The sequence below is a fragment of the Phocoena sinus genome, chromosome 11 (assembly GCF_008692025.1).
Source record: "Phocoena sinus isolate mPhoSin1 chromosome 11, mPhoSin1.pri, whole genome shotgun sequence".
NCBI classification, from domain to species: Eukaryota; Metazoa; Chordata; class Mammalia; order Artiodactyla; family Phocoenidae; genus Phocoena; species Phocoena sinus.
In genome coordinates, this window is record NC_045773.1 from 1841847 (window position 1) to 1859264 (window position 17418).

Genomic DNA, 17418 nt, shown 5'->3' on the forward strand with positions numbered 1-17418 from the left:
CGCTCCGCGCATGCGCACATCCGGGACGCTTCGCCCCGTCAGGCGTAACCCCGTCCCTGCCGGGAGGGGTCGGGGCTTAATTCGGGGCCTTACGCCCTCCTCTCGGTACATTCGTTCCCGCCTAATACCTGTGGCGGGAGTTTAAATGTGCTTTCGGAGGCGAGGCCCTAGCACGCTGGCCCGAGCGGCCGCCCACCTCCGAGGTACTACCTCTTCTGGTCACCTCCTCTCGGAGGCCCGCCAGCCGCGCCTCACTTTAGCCCCTCCCCTGCCGGATTTCTCTGCCTACCTCGAACCGCCGTCTGACACACTAACTACATTCTTGCTTTACCGCTTTGACTGCCTTTTATTCCCAGCGGTGGATGATGTTGACATACAGTAGGTGCTCAGACAATTGTTGCATGAATAGGCTTCTACAGTTCAACTCTGCCCACCCCCCTCACCTCTGCTCCCGGTGCGAACTGCTTGGTACTTGGCTAACTTCCAGGGATCTGACTAGAGTCAAAGGTCGGCGCGGCAACGTCAACTTGCTCTTGAAATCTGTGGGTATTTATCGAGCACCTACTGGATGCGCCGCCTGGCGCTGGGGTAGGGAAAGGACGCGAAGGAGAGACGGACGTCGCCCAGGGTTACCTCCACGGACCTGGGAAGACACCCCGAGGCCAAGGTGAGGACTTGCGCGACACCGAGACGGAGTCCCCTGGCCCGAGGGGAGGAGTCCAGGTGAGCCGGGGCGCGGGCGGTGCCCAAGGTGCGGGGGGCGTGGACCGCAACGCGCCGGGACCCCGGACGCACAGGCGCCCGCCTCTGCAGTCCTGCTTTGCAGAAGCTGAGGCCCGGGGCCCGGGGCCCGCGGGGGCCGCGGGGGAGGGGGGGCGGGGGTCTTGCGCCAACGTGAAATTGTCAAAAGCCAGAAAGATGTGCAAAATCTTTAACCAGTAACCCCACCCCTTCCTTATCCGGAGGAAATCGTCCAAAGGAAGAAAATCAAGTTGCTCACTGCAGCAGTTTGCAGCAAGATAATTGGAAACACCCTAAATGCCCAGCAGTAAGGGGATGATTAAGGGGATTGTGGTGCATCCATCGGATGAAACATTCCACACCCTTCTAAAGGGATATTTCTGAGGACTTGGGGGGCAGTATCCTAACTTCTTAAACGAAATGAGACGTTAAAGGGGAAAAGCAGGGTGTAAAAGTGTTCATAATTAAGGTGAAATAAGTATGCCTCATGGTTAAAAGCCAGAAAAGAACCCCAGAGTTTTTCGTTGTTGTGTTAAGACCGTGAAGTACAGATAAAGTGTGTTGAGATAAATATCCTTTTATATTATGATATTAATTCTATAGAACTATATACCAAGGGCAATTTTTATAATACCTCATTTTTATAATGAGAATTGTGGGTTGTGAGTCCAGCTTTCTGTATAAGCTACTACGTAATTGTAGGGTTTTTATTATTTTTTAACTGTAATATACATTCTTTTTTTAAAAAATATTTGCAAGGTTCATCCATATTACAGCATGTATCAGTACTTCATTCCTTTTTTAAAAAAATTTTTAGTTATTATTTATTTATTTTGGAACCGGGGCCCCCTGCCCTGGGAATGTGGAGTCTTACCCACTGGACCACCAGGGAAGTCCCTTTAATATACATTCTTCATGATAATTGCTGAGTCCTTTGTAGAAACACAGGATACTGAAAGTACCGGAGAAATTAGGGAATCTGAATAAGATTAGTAGGTTGTAGCAATATCGATATCCTGCTTGTGGTATTTTTTTTATTAACATTACTCGTTTTGAAAAATTGAGATATAATCCACATACCTTAAAATTCACCCTTTTATAAGTGTACACTTCAGTGGTTCTTAGTATATTCAAACAGTTGAGCGTGCATCACCACTACTTCCAGAACATTCTCATTACCCCAAAGAAATCTGTCTCCATTACTAGTCATTCACCATCCCTCACTCCCCGCCCCAGCCATTGATCTACTTTCTGTCTCTGTGGATTTGCCTGTTCTGGGTATTTCATGTAAATAGAGTCATACAATGTGGCCTTTTGTGTGTCTGCTTCTTTCACTTAGCACAGTGTTTTCAAGGTTCATGTCACAACATCAATCAGTATTTCATTCTCTTTTATTGCTGAATTATATTGCATTTATGAATATATATATATACACACACACACATTTTGTTTATTCAACATTCATCAGTTAATGGACACTTGGGCTGTTTCCACTTTTTGACTCGTGAATAATGCTGCTGTGAATACTTGTGTACAAGCTTTTGTGTGACACATGTTTTCATTTCTCTGGAGCATATAAGAGTAGAAATGCTGCTCATATGATAACTCTGTTTAACTTTTTGCAAAACTGCCTGGTTTCCAAAGCATCTGTCCCACTTTATTTTCCCACTAGCAGTGTATTAAAGTTTCCAGTTTCTCCACATCCTCAGTAATATTTATTGACTTTTTGATTATAGCCATTCTAGTGGGCTTCTCATTGCAGTGGCTTCTCTTGCTGCAGGGCATGGGCTGTAGGCGTGTGGGCTTCAGTAGTCACGGTGTGTGGGCTCAGTAGTTGTGGCTCTCGGGCTGTAGAGCGCAGGCTCACTAGTTGTGGCGCACGGGCTTAGTTGCTCTGCATGTAGGATCTTCCCGGACCAGGGCTTGAACCCGTGTCCCCTGCATCGGCAGGCGGATTCTTAACCATTGCGCCACCAGGGAAGACCCACAAGTATCTTTTTGAATTAGAGTTTTCGTCTTTTCCTGATATACCCCTCAGGAGGGGTGTTGCTGGATCATATGGTAGTTCTATTTTTAGTTTTTTTTTTTTTTAAAGGAAACTGCATACTGTTCTCTATAGTGGCTGCACCAATTTACATTCCCACCCACACTGTAGGAGAGTTCCTTTTTCTCCACATCCTGTCCAGCATTTATTATTTGTAAACTTTTTGATGATGGCCATTCTGACTGGTGTGAGGTGATACCTCACTGTGGTTTTGATTTGCATTTCTCTAACGATTGGCAATGTTGAACATCTTTTCATGTGCCTGTTGGCCATCTGGGTATCTTCTTTGTAGAAATGTCTATTTAGGTCTTCTGCCCATATTTTGATTGAGTTGTTTGGTTTTTTTATATTGAGCTGTATCGAACAGCACAGTTTTATGTTATCTTCCAAAGATTTTAAATTTGCCTTTCACATTTAAGTTCTGACTTCATCATAATTTTTTTTTGTATGGTGTGAGGTAAGGAGTCCATTTCATTTTTTTTCCACTTGGATAATCAATGGCCTAACACATTTTATTGAATAATCCTTTCTTTCCACACTGATTTGCAATGCCATTTTTGCCCCCTATCAAATTTCCATTTATATGCTGTTTGTATGTTATCTATCAAGGGCCATCTCTGTGGTCTGTTTCTGGGCTTCCTATTCTGTATCATTGTCAGTCTGTCTATCCCTGTGTCAATTCCGTACTGCGTTAATCGTCATAGTCAGGATAAGCATTGATGTTAGTATCTAGGAAGGCGAGTCCTTCCATCTTATTCTCAGAGCATGTCTTGCCTCTGCTTGTTCCATAGACAAACCATGGGATTTTAATTAGAATTGAATTAAATCAGGCTTCCCTGGTGGCGCAGTGGTTAAGAATCCACCTGCCAATGCAGGGGACACGGGTTCGAGCCCTGGTCCGGGAAGATCCCACGTGCTGCAGAACAACTAAGCCCATGTGCCACAGCTACTGAGCCCGCGAGCCACAACTACTGAGCCCGCATGCCACAACTACTGAAGCCTGTGCGCCTTGAGCACGTGCTCTGCAGCAAAAGAAGCCGCTGCAATGAGAAGCCCACACACTACAACGAGGAGTAGCCCCCCTCACTGCAACTAGAGAAAGCCCGCGCACAGCAACGAAGACCCAACACAGCCAAAAATAAATAAATTAAAAAAAATAAAGGTAACCTTGGTACTTGCATTTCCCCCAGTGTCTCTGACAGGTGCCAGGTACTGTGTTTATGGGCTGCACAAGCTCTCTAATTTAATTCTCACAGTCTCCATTTTCCAAGTTCACTGAAGCTGACAGAATTTGATGATTTGACAAAAGTAGCCCGGGGGAGGCAGCGGAAGAGCCAAAGTTTGAACCCAAGTGTGTCTGACTACCAGTTTTTGTTTTTAAAGATGTATTTATTATTTTTAAATTTTATTTATTTTTGGCTGCATTGGGTCTTAGTTGTGGTGCGTGGGCTTCTCTCTAGTTGTGACGTGTGGGTTTTCTCTTCTCTAGTTGTGGCGTGCAGGCTTCAGGGTGCGTGGGCTCTGTAGTTGTGGTGCAGGGGTTCCAGAACGCGTGGGCTCTGTAGTTTGTGGCACGCAGGCTCTCTCGTTGAGGCACCTGAGCTCAGTAGTTGTGGCGCATGGGCTTAGTTGCCCTGAGGCACGTGGGATCTTAGGTTCCCTGACCAGGGATCGACCCTGTGTCTCCTGCATTGCAAGGTGGATTCTTTACCACTGGACCACTAGGGAAGTCCCCACGCCTCTAGCTTTAATGCACCAAAGCGTCTTCCTCTCAGGCATTTAGCTGTTTCCAGTTTCTCCACGGGTAAACGACATTGTGATAAACATCTCTGGTATACATTTTGCCCCTGTTTCGAGAAAGTTCATGTCAGTTTTACTTCCCCAGCTAGTTCTAGTGTTAGCATTTACCAATCAGTGCCCCCGTTGAACAACCAGCAAAAGAAACTGACATTTCCACAGCCGCTTCTTTGCGCCACATGGGACGCTAACTCATTCTCTTACGTTATCTCATTTGATCGTCACAACACCAGGAAACTGAAGCTCAGAGAGGTACATTCATTTGCTCAAGATCACACAGCAAGCTAGGGACACAAAGCAGCCAGAGGGTTAACAACTTCTTAAAAGCTTCCAGGACTTCCCTGGTGGTCCGATGGTTAAGACTCCGTGCTTCCACTGCGGGGGGCATGGGTTCAATCCCTGGTCAGGGAACTAAGATCCTGCATGCTGTGAGGTGCGGTTCCCCCCCCCTCCAAAAAAGTAGAAAAGCTTCCAGAGGATTCCCCTCACACTGGGAATAAAATCCAGACTCCTCCCCGTGGCCTGTGAGGCCCTAACACCCTGCATCCTGCCTCACTCTCCTGCCATGGTCCCCTCCAGCCTCTCTGGGATTCTTCCTGCTCCTTCAGCTCTCTGTGACCCTGCCCTGTGGGCAAGGCCTCTGCCCAGCCAGTCCCCCACAGCTTTTATGTGCCTGTTGCTCTCCTGCTGTGGTCAGCTGAAAGGCCACCTGCTCAGAGAGGCGTTCCTGACTTCTGTGGCTGAAGTACCCCCCCCCCCTTTTCCACGGTCTTGTTTTACTTCCTTCATGGCAGTTTATCACTGTCCGAATTGATCATTTGTTGGCCTGTCGTATTATTCAAGATTCTCCAAAAAGACAGAAATAATAGGATGTGTATGTTTGTGTGTGGGTATATATAAAGGCAGAGAGACAGAGAGGTTGAGATTTGCTGTAAGGAATTGGCTCATGCAGTTCTGGGAGTGGGCAGGTCCCGAGACCTGCAGGGTGAGTCAGCAATGTGGGGCCCCAGGAGAGCCAATGATTAAGTTGTGGTCTGAGTCCAAAGGGCTGAAGAGTAGGAGAGCTGAGTAGTGGTTTCTGTGTGAGGACTGGCAGGCTCCAGACTCAGGAAGAGCTGATGTTTCAATTTGAGTCCAAAGGCAGGAAAAAAGCTGATATCTTAGTTTGAAAGGCCGTTAGGCAGGTTTAGTTCCCTCTCATTCAGTTTTTTTGTTTGTTTGTTTTACTCAGGCCCTCAGCTGTTTGGGTGAGGCCCACCCACGTTGGGGAGGGCAGTTGGCTTTACTCAGTCTAGTGGTTTAAACGTAATCTCATCCAAAAACACCCTCACAGAAACACCCAGGGTAATGTTTGACCAGATATCTGGGTGCCCCGTGGCCCAGTCAAGTTGACACATAAAGTTAACCATCACACCTGTTTACTGTCATCTCTCCACCTTCAGCTGCTAAGGCAGCTCCTTGTCTGGCATATTCCTGACATCTGGCACATAATAATTGGTCAGTAAATAGCAGTGGGATGAATGAATGACAGAGCCCAGACTCCAGCCCTGCTCTGAGCGATCCCATGTTTATTCGTTTTCTGCAATAAGACATTCCTTCATGTTGATCACTGCTGGTTGACTGAGGAGAAAAACATAACATCCGCAGTGAAATCAGTGTCCGCACGCAAATGCATGGTGTTCTTTTTGTGTGATGAAAGAGCCCCGGCCTGGGAGTGTCAGGCAGCTCAGCTTCTTGTGGCTTCTCCGTTCCCAAGCAGCAAAATTAACACCCATCCTGCTCTTCTCTGGCTGTGTGGCTGTAAGCCTGAGAGGCCTGCAACAAAGCTTCAAGGTTCCCCAGAGACAGTTTTCCTGTCGCTGCAAAGTAGGAGGAGAAGCAGTCCTCTGCAGGCTCTCACCCTCCAGGAGGGGTGGCAGGGCCGGATTGTCTATTAGTGACTCACCAGGAGCTGGTGACAGTAAATAGAAAGGGTTGAGCACATCTCCACCCGCCAGCAGACTGGAGGACAGTGACAGAATAGTGACAGCTCGATAAACCAACAGGGAGTGCCTGTGATGAGCCCTCCGAGCCCTACAGCCACCCCACGGGGCCCACCAACCTGGGGTTGTACGTGGTTCTGCGGATTTTGTAGTCAGAAAGGCCCCAGAGCAAGTCTGCCTTTGCATGAACAGCTAAAAGACACACGCACGGTATCGTGGAGTGTACACAAGTCACACTGTGTGACTAAGGCGGGGACACATTTCACGTGCAGGGACCTGGTACTGGCATTCCCCTGGAGGGTGACCCTGGTGCAGCTTGTAAAGGGCCCGTGACTTGGCAACCCCCAGGAAGTTCAGCCCTGGGGCGACATGCATGTAGTTAACAGTACGGAACAGGACACTTCAAATGGCTAAGATGGTAAATTTTATGCTACGTGCTTTTCGCCACAATAAAAAATAAAAAACCATCCATTTCTTATCTCACAGTTTGTGCGGCTAGGAATCTGGGCCCAGCTCAGCCGGGTCCTCTGCTTCAGGCTCTCTCACGAGGCTGCACAGGGGCTGGGGTCTCATCTGAAGGCTGGGGAAAGGTCTTCTAAAATTGCGTGACTGTTGGCAGGGTTCAGTTCCTTGTGTGCCACTGGCCCGAGGGCCTCTGTCGTTCAATGGCTTGGGCCAGACGCTGCCCTCGGCCCCTTGCCATGCGGTCCTCTCCACGTCGGCTCACTTCCTTAGGGTGTGCAAACCAGGAGGGCAATAGAGCGAGTCTACTAGTGAGATGGAAGTCAGAATTTTTTGTAATCTAACTACAGATGTGACATCACATCACTTTTGTCATGTCCTACTTGGTAGAATCAAGTAATCAGGTCCAGCCCACGTTCAGAGAGGGCTTTGCACAGGGTTTGCACAGCGGCTCACCCGGCAGACCTCCGCACCTCTGTCAACGGTACCACCCAGTTGCCTCACCCAGAGACCGAGATCCATCCTCAACACCTTCCTTCCCCCGTCTCCACATCCAGTCCATCCACATGCTTCTCTGTCTCTCCAGCAAATACATCCAGAGTTCCTGCATATGGACCAGGCTGTGTTCCCAGCTTCTGGATCAGCAATAACCTGGACGGGCAGGCTCCCTGCCCTCCTCGTGCCCACAGGCTTGTTGAGGCAGTAGTTTTAAACTTGTTTCCTTAGTTGTAAAGTTAATTTAAAACGGAATTGGGTAAATGAGGACCAAGTGAGCTAACATGAAGTAATATGCTTCGAGCAGTGTCTGGCACACAGTATATGCTCAACAAGTCCTGGCTGTGATTGTCGGAGAAAGTGAGAAAAGTTGTAAGTGAGAACAGAAGAGGAGGCTGTAGGAGAGGACAGCGTGGCCTCCTCTCCCTGGGTGGGCAGGGAAAGCTCCTCTCTGGAGCCACATTTTGCACGAAGCCAGAGGGATGAGAAGGAAGTAGCCAGGCAGGCATCCCGGGATGGAGCAGGTGGTGCAGAGGCAAAGGGGGCGCCAGTCTGGACTTCGGTGGTGGAGGTGGAGAGAGAGAAAAGAAGACCCTTGCAGATTGATTTCAGAAGTAGACGTGATATGATTTGCTGGCGTGTGGGTGAAGCAAGGGGAAGGAAGGGACCAGAGGATGCTGTGTTTCTCACTCTGATTATCCTGTATCACCTACCGCAGTGCTGAAGCCAGGACGCCACCAGTTTTGGGGAAGTGGGGGGATTCCCAGTGGAGAGGCCCAACAGCCATTTCCCTTGGTGGCTTGAATCCACCCTGCCTCTCTCTCCCCACTGCCACCCCCGGTCCACGCGCCAGCCTGTCTCTCTGGGCTTCTGCAGTCGCCTCCGCCCTGGTTCCCTCCTGGTCTTCCCTCACTTTACAGCTCCAGTGGCCTTACCTACACGAACCTTCTCCAGTCACTCCCTGGCTAGCAAATTGTCGCTTAGTCGAAGAGTTCAACAGATGCCTATTGGCGTATGGATTTATGAGTTGTTGGAGTCAGGAGGGGCCTCAGCCGTCCCTATTTCAGCTCCTCAGTCAAGTGGCCTTCCTGCTTCCACATTCTTCACCCGCTGCTCCGTCCTTGCCAGAGGCAGTACATGGTGTGTGGTGACGGGGTCCAGGCCTTTGGAGTCTAGTGGAACCTGCATCCAGTTCAGTTAAGTTACTTAAGTTCTGGGGACCCTAGACATTTTGTCTCTGGGAAGAGCAAAGTTTCCTGTTTAATTAGCGTGTTGGGGGTCTCCAGGACCACCCTCAGCTTCAGTGATTTGCTAGGAGGACTCATACAACTCAGAAAAAATGTTAAACTCGTGGTTACAGTTCATTATAGCAGAAGAATAGAGATTAAAATCAGCAAAGGAGGGACTTCGGAAGTGGCGCCGTAGTGGTTAAGAATCCGCCTGTCAATGCAGGGAACACGGGTTCGAGCCCTGGTCCAGGAAGATCCCGTGTGCGGCGGAGCAACTAAGCCTATGCACCGCAACTACTGAGCCCCCCCGGTCCACACGCCAGCCTGTCTCTCTGGGCTTCTGCAGTCGCCCTGTTTCACTCCTGGTCCTCCTTCACTCTGCAGCTAGAGTGGCCTCACCCACACGAACCCACTCTGGTCACTCCCTGGCTAGCGAGTGGTCACTTAGTCGAAGAGTTCAGTAGATGCCTGTTGACGTACGGAGCACGCCTAGAGCCCATGCTCCGCAGCAAGAGAAGCCACTGCAGCAAGAAGCCTGTGCACCGCAATGAAAAGTAACCCCCACTCGCCGCAAGTAGAGAAAGCCCGCGCGCAGCGACGAAGACCCAGTGCAGCCAGGAATAAATAAATAAATTTATAAAATCAGCAAAGGAAAAAATGTACAGAGCAGGGTCCAGGAGTGACCAAGTGAGAGCGTCTGGCTGTCCTCACCCAGAGGAGACCTGCAGACAGCACTTAGTTTTCCCAGCGACCATGTGTGACAATGTGCACAAAATGTGGCCAACCAGGGAAGCTCATCTGAACCTCAGAGTTCGGGGATTTTTTGGAGGGCCAGTCTCGTAGGCAGGGAGCAACCCCATGACTGACCACAGGTATTCGGTCTCCACTACCAACCCCCCAACCACGTCGAACTAAAACAGTGTGGCCCAAGGTCCCAGGCAAATAAAAATAAGCATTCACCATAAATCGCATTGTTAGCATTAGCTGTCTGGCGTGGCCCCAGACTCCAGGTACACAAAGGCACTCTTACCAGGCGGGATATTCCAAGAGTCTATAGGTTAGCTCCCAGGAGCCAGTCAAGGGCAGTGCTTTCCATGGAATGTGTGGGGTTTGGGCTACCCAAGCCTGCTGAGTTATCCCTTTACTGCATACTTGATCTGAACACTTACCAAGTATACCAGCCAGGGTCCAGCCAGGAAAACTGAAACCACTGTAGGTATTTCAAACTGACAGAATTTAATACAAGGAGTTGGTCTCCCAGGTGATTGAAGAGCTGGGAAGCCACGCAGGAGGCAGGGAACCCAGAAACCAGCAGCAGCAACGGGGAGACCTCTGCTGCCCCAGGACAAAGGGTGGTGTTGCCTGAGCCCAGAGGCTGACTCAGGTGTGGGGCTGCCTGCTGGGCACTGGGGCACAGAGGGGGAGCTGTTGGCAGGTGCCAGCATGACAGAGGAGGGTCAGCTCCCACCCCACCCCCTGCCAGGGAGAAGGGGAGAAGAACCCTGGTTTCTCCCTCCTCCTGCCTGCCCAGCCCCCACTGGTATCTCCCATTGGCTGGACCTAGCTGTGAGCAAGGTGGGGGTTCCCCAGGAAATGACTCAGACACCATTTACTTAGGGCCTGTTCTAAGGTGCCTGACAATGTGCCAGCCATGGTCACCCACCCCACCCCACCCCACCCCGTGTGGCCCTGCCCGAGAACTGCCCTGCAAGCAGATATCGCCTCTGCGTTACAGGGATGAGGACGTTTAGGGACTCAGATAAAGAAAAACAAGTCTGTGAGGGAGATGGAGCCAGAGGGGTGGAGGAACGGAGATAGGGCTGCAGAGAAGGCACAGAGGGCTTCTGCAAAAACCTTCCAGGCCAGGAAGCCTCCCCTGTGGCACCCCCCCGAGCTGGCAGAGGTGGACGAGCGAGGTGCCCCTCCAGCACATTCCATACTCAGTTAACACAGCCAGGAATTTCCTCCTGCCTGAGCCTCATGTCCTTCCTCAGTCCAACTGTCCCCACCCAGGTCGCCCCCCTGGGAAGACCTGGGTTCATTCACAGCAGAAATTGTCTGCACTGAATCTTTTCTGTTTCCCACACGTGCTTGACTTGTGGCTACAGTTTGTTTCGTGTCTCAGAGACCCACTCAGTTCTATCTTTCATGCCATTTCCACACTGCTGATGGGTGAGCTAGCCCGGAGCTTGCTAACGCAAAGGCAGTTACTCAGGCGGGCTCAGAATCCAGGAGCTGGGGCGCTCCCATAAATGGTTTTAAACACACTTTGAAGGGCGCCAAGCCCACGCCTTTGCCCGGCCTTTGAGGATCAGAAAGCCCTCTCGTTCCCTTCTCCCACACTTGGCCCAGCACCCTGGCCAACTAGCCTGTGCTCCCAGGTAAGAAGTGAAGACAAAGGTGTTATCTCTTTCCCCCAAGCCCTGTGTTCGAAGACTCTGTCTCATGAGGTTACTTTTTTTAGGTGTGATGATGCTGTGGTGGTTGGAGAATCGAAGTTTCCTCCAAATCTTTGAGGAAAACACACACACACACACACACATTCACATATAAAGTGAATATGTCAACTTAATGACAATTGTTGGATCTTTTAAGTCTGCATATTCGACTTTTTTAATAATAAAAAGTTTGGGGATAAAAGAACCCCCACTTCCTCCCTTAAATTTTTTTAATGTATTTATTTTTAACTGTAAAATTAATTTTTTAACTTTCAAATCACCAATCGTAGCTTCTAATCTACCTGAGATAAACTGTGTCATCACTTTGGATTTATTTAATTCGTCCAAGAGGGAAAAAGAAAGGAAGAAATAAGACTTTCTAATTAAACATAGGTTTGGGGCAGTATAGAGTAGGGTTTGTTTCTTGTTTTTTAAGACATGAATGAACTTCAAGTTTAGGCAGACCTACCCCATTCTCTCTCTCTCCCAGAGAGCAATTATTGCTGAGGGAAAGAGTGCAGGACGTAAGGCCCAGGCAGAGGGCAGTGACCCAGCTGCAAAGTCTGCAGGAAGCTCACCCTTGCTGGCCCAGCTGCTGCAGCCCTTCACAAGCTCTGTGACCAAGGACAAGCCGGGAAACGGCCCTACCGACACCTCTGGGATGACCTTAAAGATCACGGAGAAAATGATTGGCACCCTCTCCATCACACACACAAGTGGCACAGAGACTAGCTTGGAGAGAAGTTCAATAAACTTCTGAATGAACTATTGAGTCTAATTTGTGTGGGATGCCGGGCAAAGTGCGAAAGACAAAGGGAACTATGTTGCAGCTCTTTGCCTTGGGCTCTGGGTCATAGACTCACACATGACCATTCATAATGGAAGGTAAGCTGGTGTTTCAGCTACTTACTGCTGAAGTAAGCAAGTCAAACTTACTTTTAAAGTGATTTCATATTTCTCCTGGCTCTGCCCTCTGGGCTGGGCTCAGCTGGGTGGTTCTTCCGCCCTACCTGGTATCTCCTGTGGTGGAAGGTGAGTGAAGAGAGCGTCTTCTCTCACATTTCTAGGGCTTCAGCTGGAATGGCTGGAAAAGGGGGCTGGCGGGGCTCACTTGTCCCTCTGTGTGGTCTCTTCTCTTCATCATGGTAGCTGGACCTCTTTACAGAGTAACTCAAGACCTTAAGAGACAGTGTCCCAAGAGGACAGACCCCAGCATTCAAGTACTTACCAAGGCTCTGTGCCCAGCACAGTTGCTACCGTACCATTGGCCAAAGCAAGTCACATGGCCAATCCCGGAATTTACACTTGAGGGACCACAAAGGGGCTGATGTTCGTTGGAGACCACTGATGTACTGAACCACCACAACCAGGAAGAGTACTGCATACAGGAGTAAATAAACTGCCCTGGATCACCCAGGAGGAAGCTATCCATTCGGCTATGAAGATGCCATGAAGGATTTCACTCGTTCATTCATTTAACAAGTATTTCTTGAATGTGCAGATGCTGGGGGTTCAGTTTGGACACATTAGGCGAGCTCTTGCTTCTGTGGGGTATCAAATAGCCTATACACAGATAAGACAATTTCAGATGATGACAAGTGCTGTAAAGAAAATAAAATAGCACGATAGGACAGAGAGTGAGCAGGGGTTGAGGGGTGGATGCTTTAGCTATGGGGGTCAGGAGAGGCCTGCCTTGCAGCAGGTAGCTTAGCTGAGACTTAGATGACGAGGGGGAGCCAGGCTTGTGGAGATCTGGGTCAGAATGTTCTAGGAGGAGGGAGCCAAGGGCAAAGGAAGGAGCAGGAATACACCTTGACTAAGACTCAGCTTGACGTGTTTCTTCTTGACAGAAGAAAGGCCAGGGTGGCTGGAGTATAAAAGAAGGGAGGGAAGGTCAGAGTGCGCAGGCCAGGCCTTGCTGAGCCTCTGGGTGCAGCCCAGAAGTATTGCTTGAGTGTCAGGAGCTGCGACCTGTAGTTCCTTGCCCATAGGCCTGCCCCTTCCCTGTGCTCCTCTGCATTTCCAGAAGCATTCTAAGAAGCTCGCTAGATCTGGGAACTGCCAGAAGGTCAGGGGAGCTCAGAAGGAAGCTAAAAAAATATCCTAGCATTTGAGGGCTAGCATCCCTGTGCTGGAAATGGAGAGGCCGTGCAAAAGCTCCTGCCACCACCATCTTACACACAGACGTGCTGCCTTGACACAGATTCCGGGTCCCTGTTGCCCATTTCTAATTATAACCAACATTTGTTTTCACATATATCATCCCACGTAATCCTCACGTCCAGCTAGAGAGAGACGGTCCAAGGAAGTAAACATTTGAGCAACTTTTGTGCTAAATCTTGTGCTAAGCCATTCTGCGCATGATCTCAGTTTACCTTCCCCACAGGCCTGTGCAGGCTTTACGACTATCTCCACCTTGCTGTGGAGGATATAGGCTCAGAGTCACACAAGAAAGAGCAGCGCTGCAATTCCAACCTGAGTCCTTTGATGCCGAGTCACAGGCTCCACCCCCTGCAGCTCTTGCTGTCTCCTAGCAGGGCCTGCCCTGGGCAGGTGTCCAGGTTGCGCATTCTCCAAGAGCTCCATCTCCATACAAGGACCTTCGTGAAAAGGAGGATTAAAAAAAAGATGTATTTTGTTTTATCGTATTACCCTGAATTTGTCTTCCTTTATCAAACCAGTGCACCTGTGGTATACCATGAGCAGATATATAGTGAGAGACTATTACACGATATGTGTAAAAATTTCCCTGTGTATTTACTGTACTTTTTCAAATAAACAATTGGAGCTATTGCTTTAAAGCAAGCTGCATGGCACAGCCAAAAACAAAAAGCAAAAAAATAAAATAAACTTATCCTTTTTCCTGACTTTAAAATATATCTATACATTCCAAAAAGGGAATATATGTATCTCCATCCATATATATGTATATATAATTCTGTAGTCATCTTTAGGATAGCACTATTACAGATGCAAATGTGTTGAAAGTGTTAATTATCTAAATATTTAAAATATATCACGATTTTAATAACAATTTGATATTTCTTCATATTCTAAAACCAAATTAGAAGTGGCTGGAGCCTCTCTCAACCCGAGAGGCCCCCTAATCCAGCTGATTTGAACCATATCAAGTCTTGGATTGAGTTTGTTTTTAAAACTGCAGGGAAAGTGACCTGGTTGGGTCATGTTCAATCCGCAGTCCGTGTTTAGACATGGCACAAACATCCTCCGCAAGCTTGGCGGAGATTGCCAGGGAAGTCCCGGGCCTCCTTCCTGGAACATCAGCTTCAGACCTGCTCCGGTGTCCCCTCCATGTGTCGGACCCAGCACCCCCCCTGCCCAGGGCGGGGCTGTAACCGGGGGTGAATCACCCTCACTGAAGCTGGAGCCGGATCACATCTCCACATGGTCTCTGATTTGCTTTCCAAAGGTCAGCAGCTTGAGGTAATGTGTTTCAGGGACGACCCGATCAGCTAGAATTTAAAACAGAGACTTTTTATAATTGGAAAAAGAACATAGAGCCTCTGGCAACTGGGAAAACACAAATTAAAAGTTTTTCCCTCTACTCTTTTTTTTAATTAATTAATTTTTATTGAAGTATAGTTGATATACAGCTATACAGGTATACAGCAAAGTGATTCAGTTATACATACATATATATCTATTTTTTCAGCTTCTCCGTTATAGGTTATTACAAAATATTGAGTAGAGTTCACTGTGCTGTACAGAAGGTCTTTGTTGGTTATCTAATGTATATATAGTAGTGTGTATATGTTAATCCCAAACTCCTAATTTATCCCTCTCCCAGCTTTCCCCTTTGGTAGCAAAAATTTGTTTTCTATGTCTGTGGGTCTATTTCTGTTTTGTATATAAGTTCCTTTGTATTATTATTTTTTAGGTTCCACAAATAGGTGATATCATATGCTATTTGTCTTTCTCTGTCTGCTTACTTCACTTAGTGTATGATCATCTCTAGGTCCATCCACGTTGCTGCGAATGGCTTCCCCCCTACTCTTGATTTGTGTTTTTTGCAGTATAACAGTAAAGGAAATAGAAATTAGAAACCTCAACCATCCAAGCCTTCTTCTTTCTAGTCCTTGTCCGTATAGGGGTTTGGGTTGACAAAGCTGATAACATTTGTTTCTTCTTTTCTCCTAATGTCACTGATTCCAGAAAAGAGTACCTAGCTTCTCAGAGGGGAGGAGTTACTTTTTATCCTAAGATGCTGTAATATTACATAAAGTTTGGGGAAGTGGAAAACAATTATTCATAAGCCTGCCATCTTTACTGAACCACTTCAGGTTTTGCATTTTCTATCTATACTTTGTTCACTGCGTCCATATTTTGCATATTTTCCATAATAGAACTATTTTGGTTATTGCCCGGAAGCATTCACAGGTTTAAAAAAAAAGAATACCTACTCCTACACTCTACAAAACTCTAAAAACCTGTTTTGAGTTCTCCTTACCAGTCCTTATCCACATGCATATTTCATTTTTCCAGTTGTAATTAAAGCATGAATTCAATTTAATATTTTTATCCTATTTTATATTATAAAACATTTAATGGGGCTTCCCTGGTGGCGCAGTGGTTGAGAGTCCGCCTGCTGATGCAGGGGACACGGGTTCGTGCCCCGGTCTGGGAAGATCCCACATGCCGCGGAGCGGCTGGGCCCGTGAGCCATGGCCGCTGAGCCTGCGCGTCCGGAGCCTGTCCTCCGCAACGGGAGAGGCCACAACAGTGAGAGGCCCGCGAAACCAAAAAAAAAAAAAAAAAAAAAAAAAAAAAAAACATTTAATGATTCCTTATACTCGTTATCATTTTTTCTGAAATTTTCTTTAAGACTCGAAAGAATTACAAAGGTAATTCATGCTTATATTTTACAATTGAGATCATTCAAAATTTTGTGAAAGAAAAATTATGTCTACCCCACACCCTACTCTAATTCCATACCCTGAAGTAATAAATATTAACAGCCTGAAGTGCTCAATCCATATTTTTTCCTCTGTCTTTCAGATATAAACGATATATCAAAAAATATACACTTCTGGGCTTCCCTGGTGGCGCCGTGGTTGAGACTCCACCTGCCGATGCATGGGACACGGGTTCGTGCCCCGGTCCGGGAAGATCCCACACGCCGCGGAGCGGCTGGGCCCGTGAGCCATGGCCGCTGAGCCTGTGCGTCCGGAGCCTGTGCTCCGCAACGGGAGAGGCCACAGCAGTGAGAGGCCCGCGTACCACAAAAAAAAAAAAAAAAAAAAAAAAAATATATATATATATATATATATATATACACTTTTTTTTTCAGAAATGGAATACTGTGCACATTTCTTGACACCTCACTTTTTTTTTTTTTAACCATAGCATGCATATTCCTCAAGGCCGATAGATACCAATTTAACTTATTCTTTGAAGTGGGTTTATAATATTTTACATTAAGGATCTATTGTAATATATTTTCCTGATGATAAACATTCCTATCAGTTCCAGTTTTTTTGCCTCTAAAAACAGTACTGCAATAAAACATCCATCTACGTCTATTCTTCTATACTGGTACATTGGGACTTCCCTGGCAGTCCAGTGGTTAAGATGTCACCTCCCATGCTGAGGGTGCCGGTTCAATCCCTGGTTGGGGAGCTAAGATCTCACATGCCTTGCGGCCAAAAAATCAAAACATAAAACAGCAGCAATATTTTAACAAATTCAATAAAGACTTTAAAAAAAAAAAGATATACTGGTACTTTTATATCTGCAAGCCTGATTCTCCATAATGGGATTTGCAAGGTCAGAAAACATATTTATTTGTATTTTTAAATTTTTTAATCAACTTTTTGCAGATACCATGTTCATGCAATAAAATGCTCCCCCCTTTTTTTTTTTTTGCGGTACGCGAGCCTCTCACTGCCGTGGTGGCCTCTTCCGTTGCGGAGCACAGGCTCCGGACGCGCAGGCTCAACGGCCATGGCGCACGAGCCCAGCCACTCCGCAGCATGACGGGATCCTCCCGAACCGGGGCACGAACCCGTGTTCCCTGCATCGGCAGGCGGACTCGCAACCACTGCGCCACCAGGGAAACCCAAAATGCTCCCCTTTTCAGTGTATGAGTCAGTGAGTTTTTTTTTTTTTTTTTTTTGCCATACGTGGGTTTCTCACCGCTGTGGCCTCTCCCGTTGCGGAGCACAGGCTCCGGACGCGCAGGCTCAGCGGCCATGGCTCATGGGCCCAGCCGC

At 47.8% G+C, this 17418-nt stretch overlaps 1 protein-coding gene across 3 annotated transcripts in view; it reads left to right on the plus strand.

Annotated features, from left to right (window-relative positions):
- The first annotated feature begins 15 nt into the window (after positions 1-15).
- Positions 16-17418, plus strand: part of CNBP (CCHC-type zinc finger nucleic acid binding protein) — a 51166-nt gene continuing 33763 nt past the window's right edge. Inside the window, exon 1 of one of the 3 annotated variants that reach the window (XM_032649443.1) lies at positions 16-723. The gene's annotated coding sequence lies outside the window, so the exon portion shown is untranslated. The remainder of the gene's footprint in view (positions 724-17418) is intronic. The other 2 variants (XM_032649448.1, XM_032649440.1) reach the window with 2 other exon arrangements.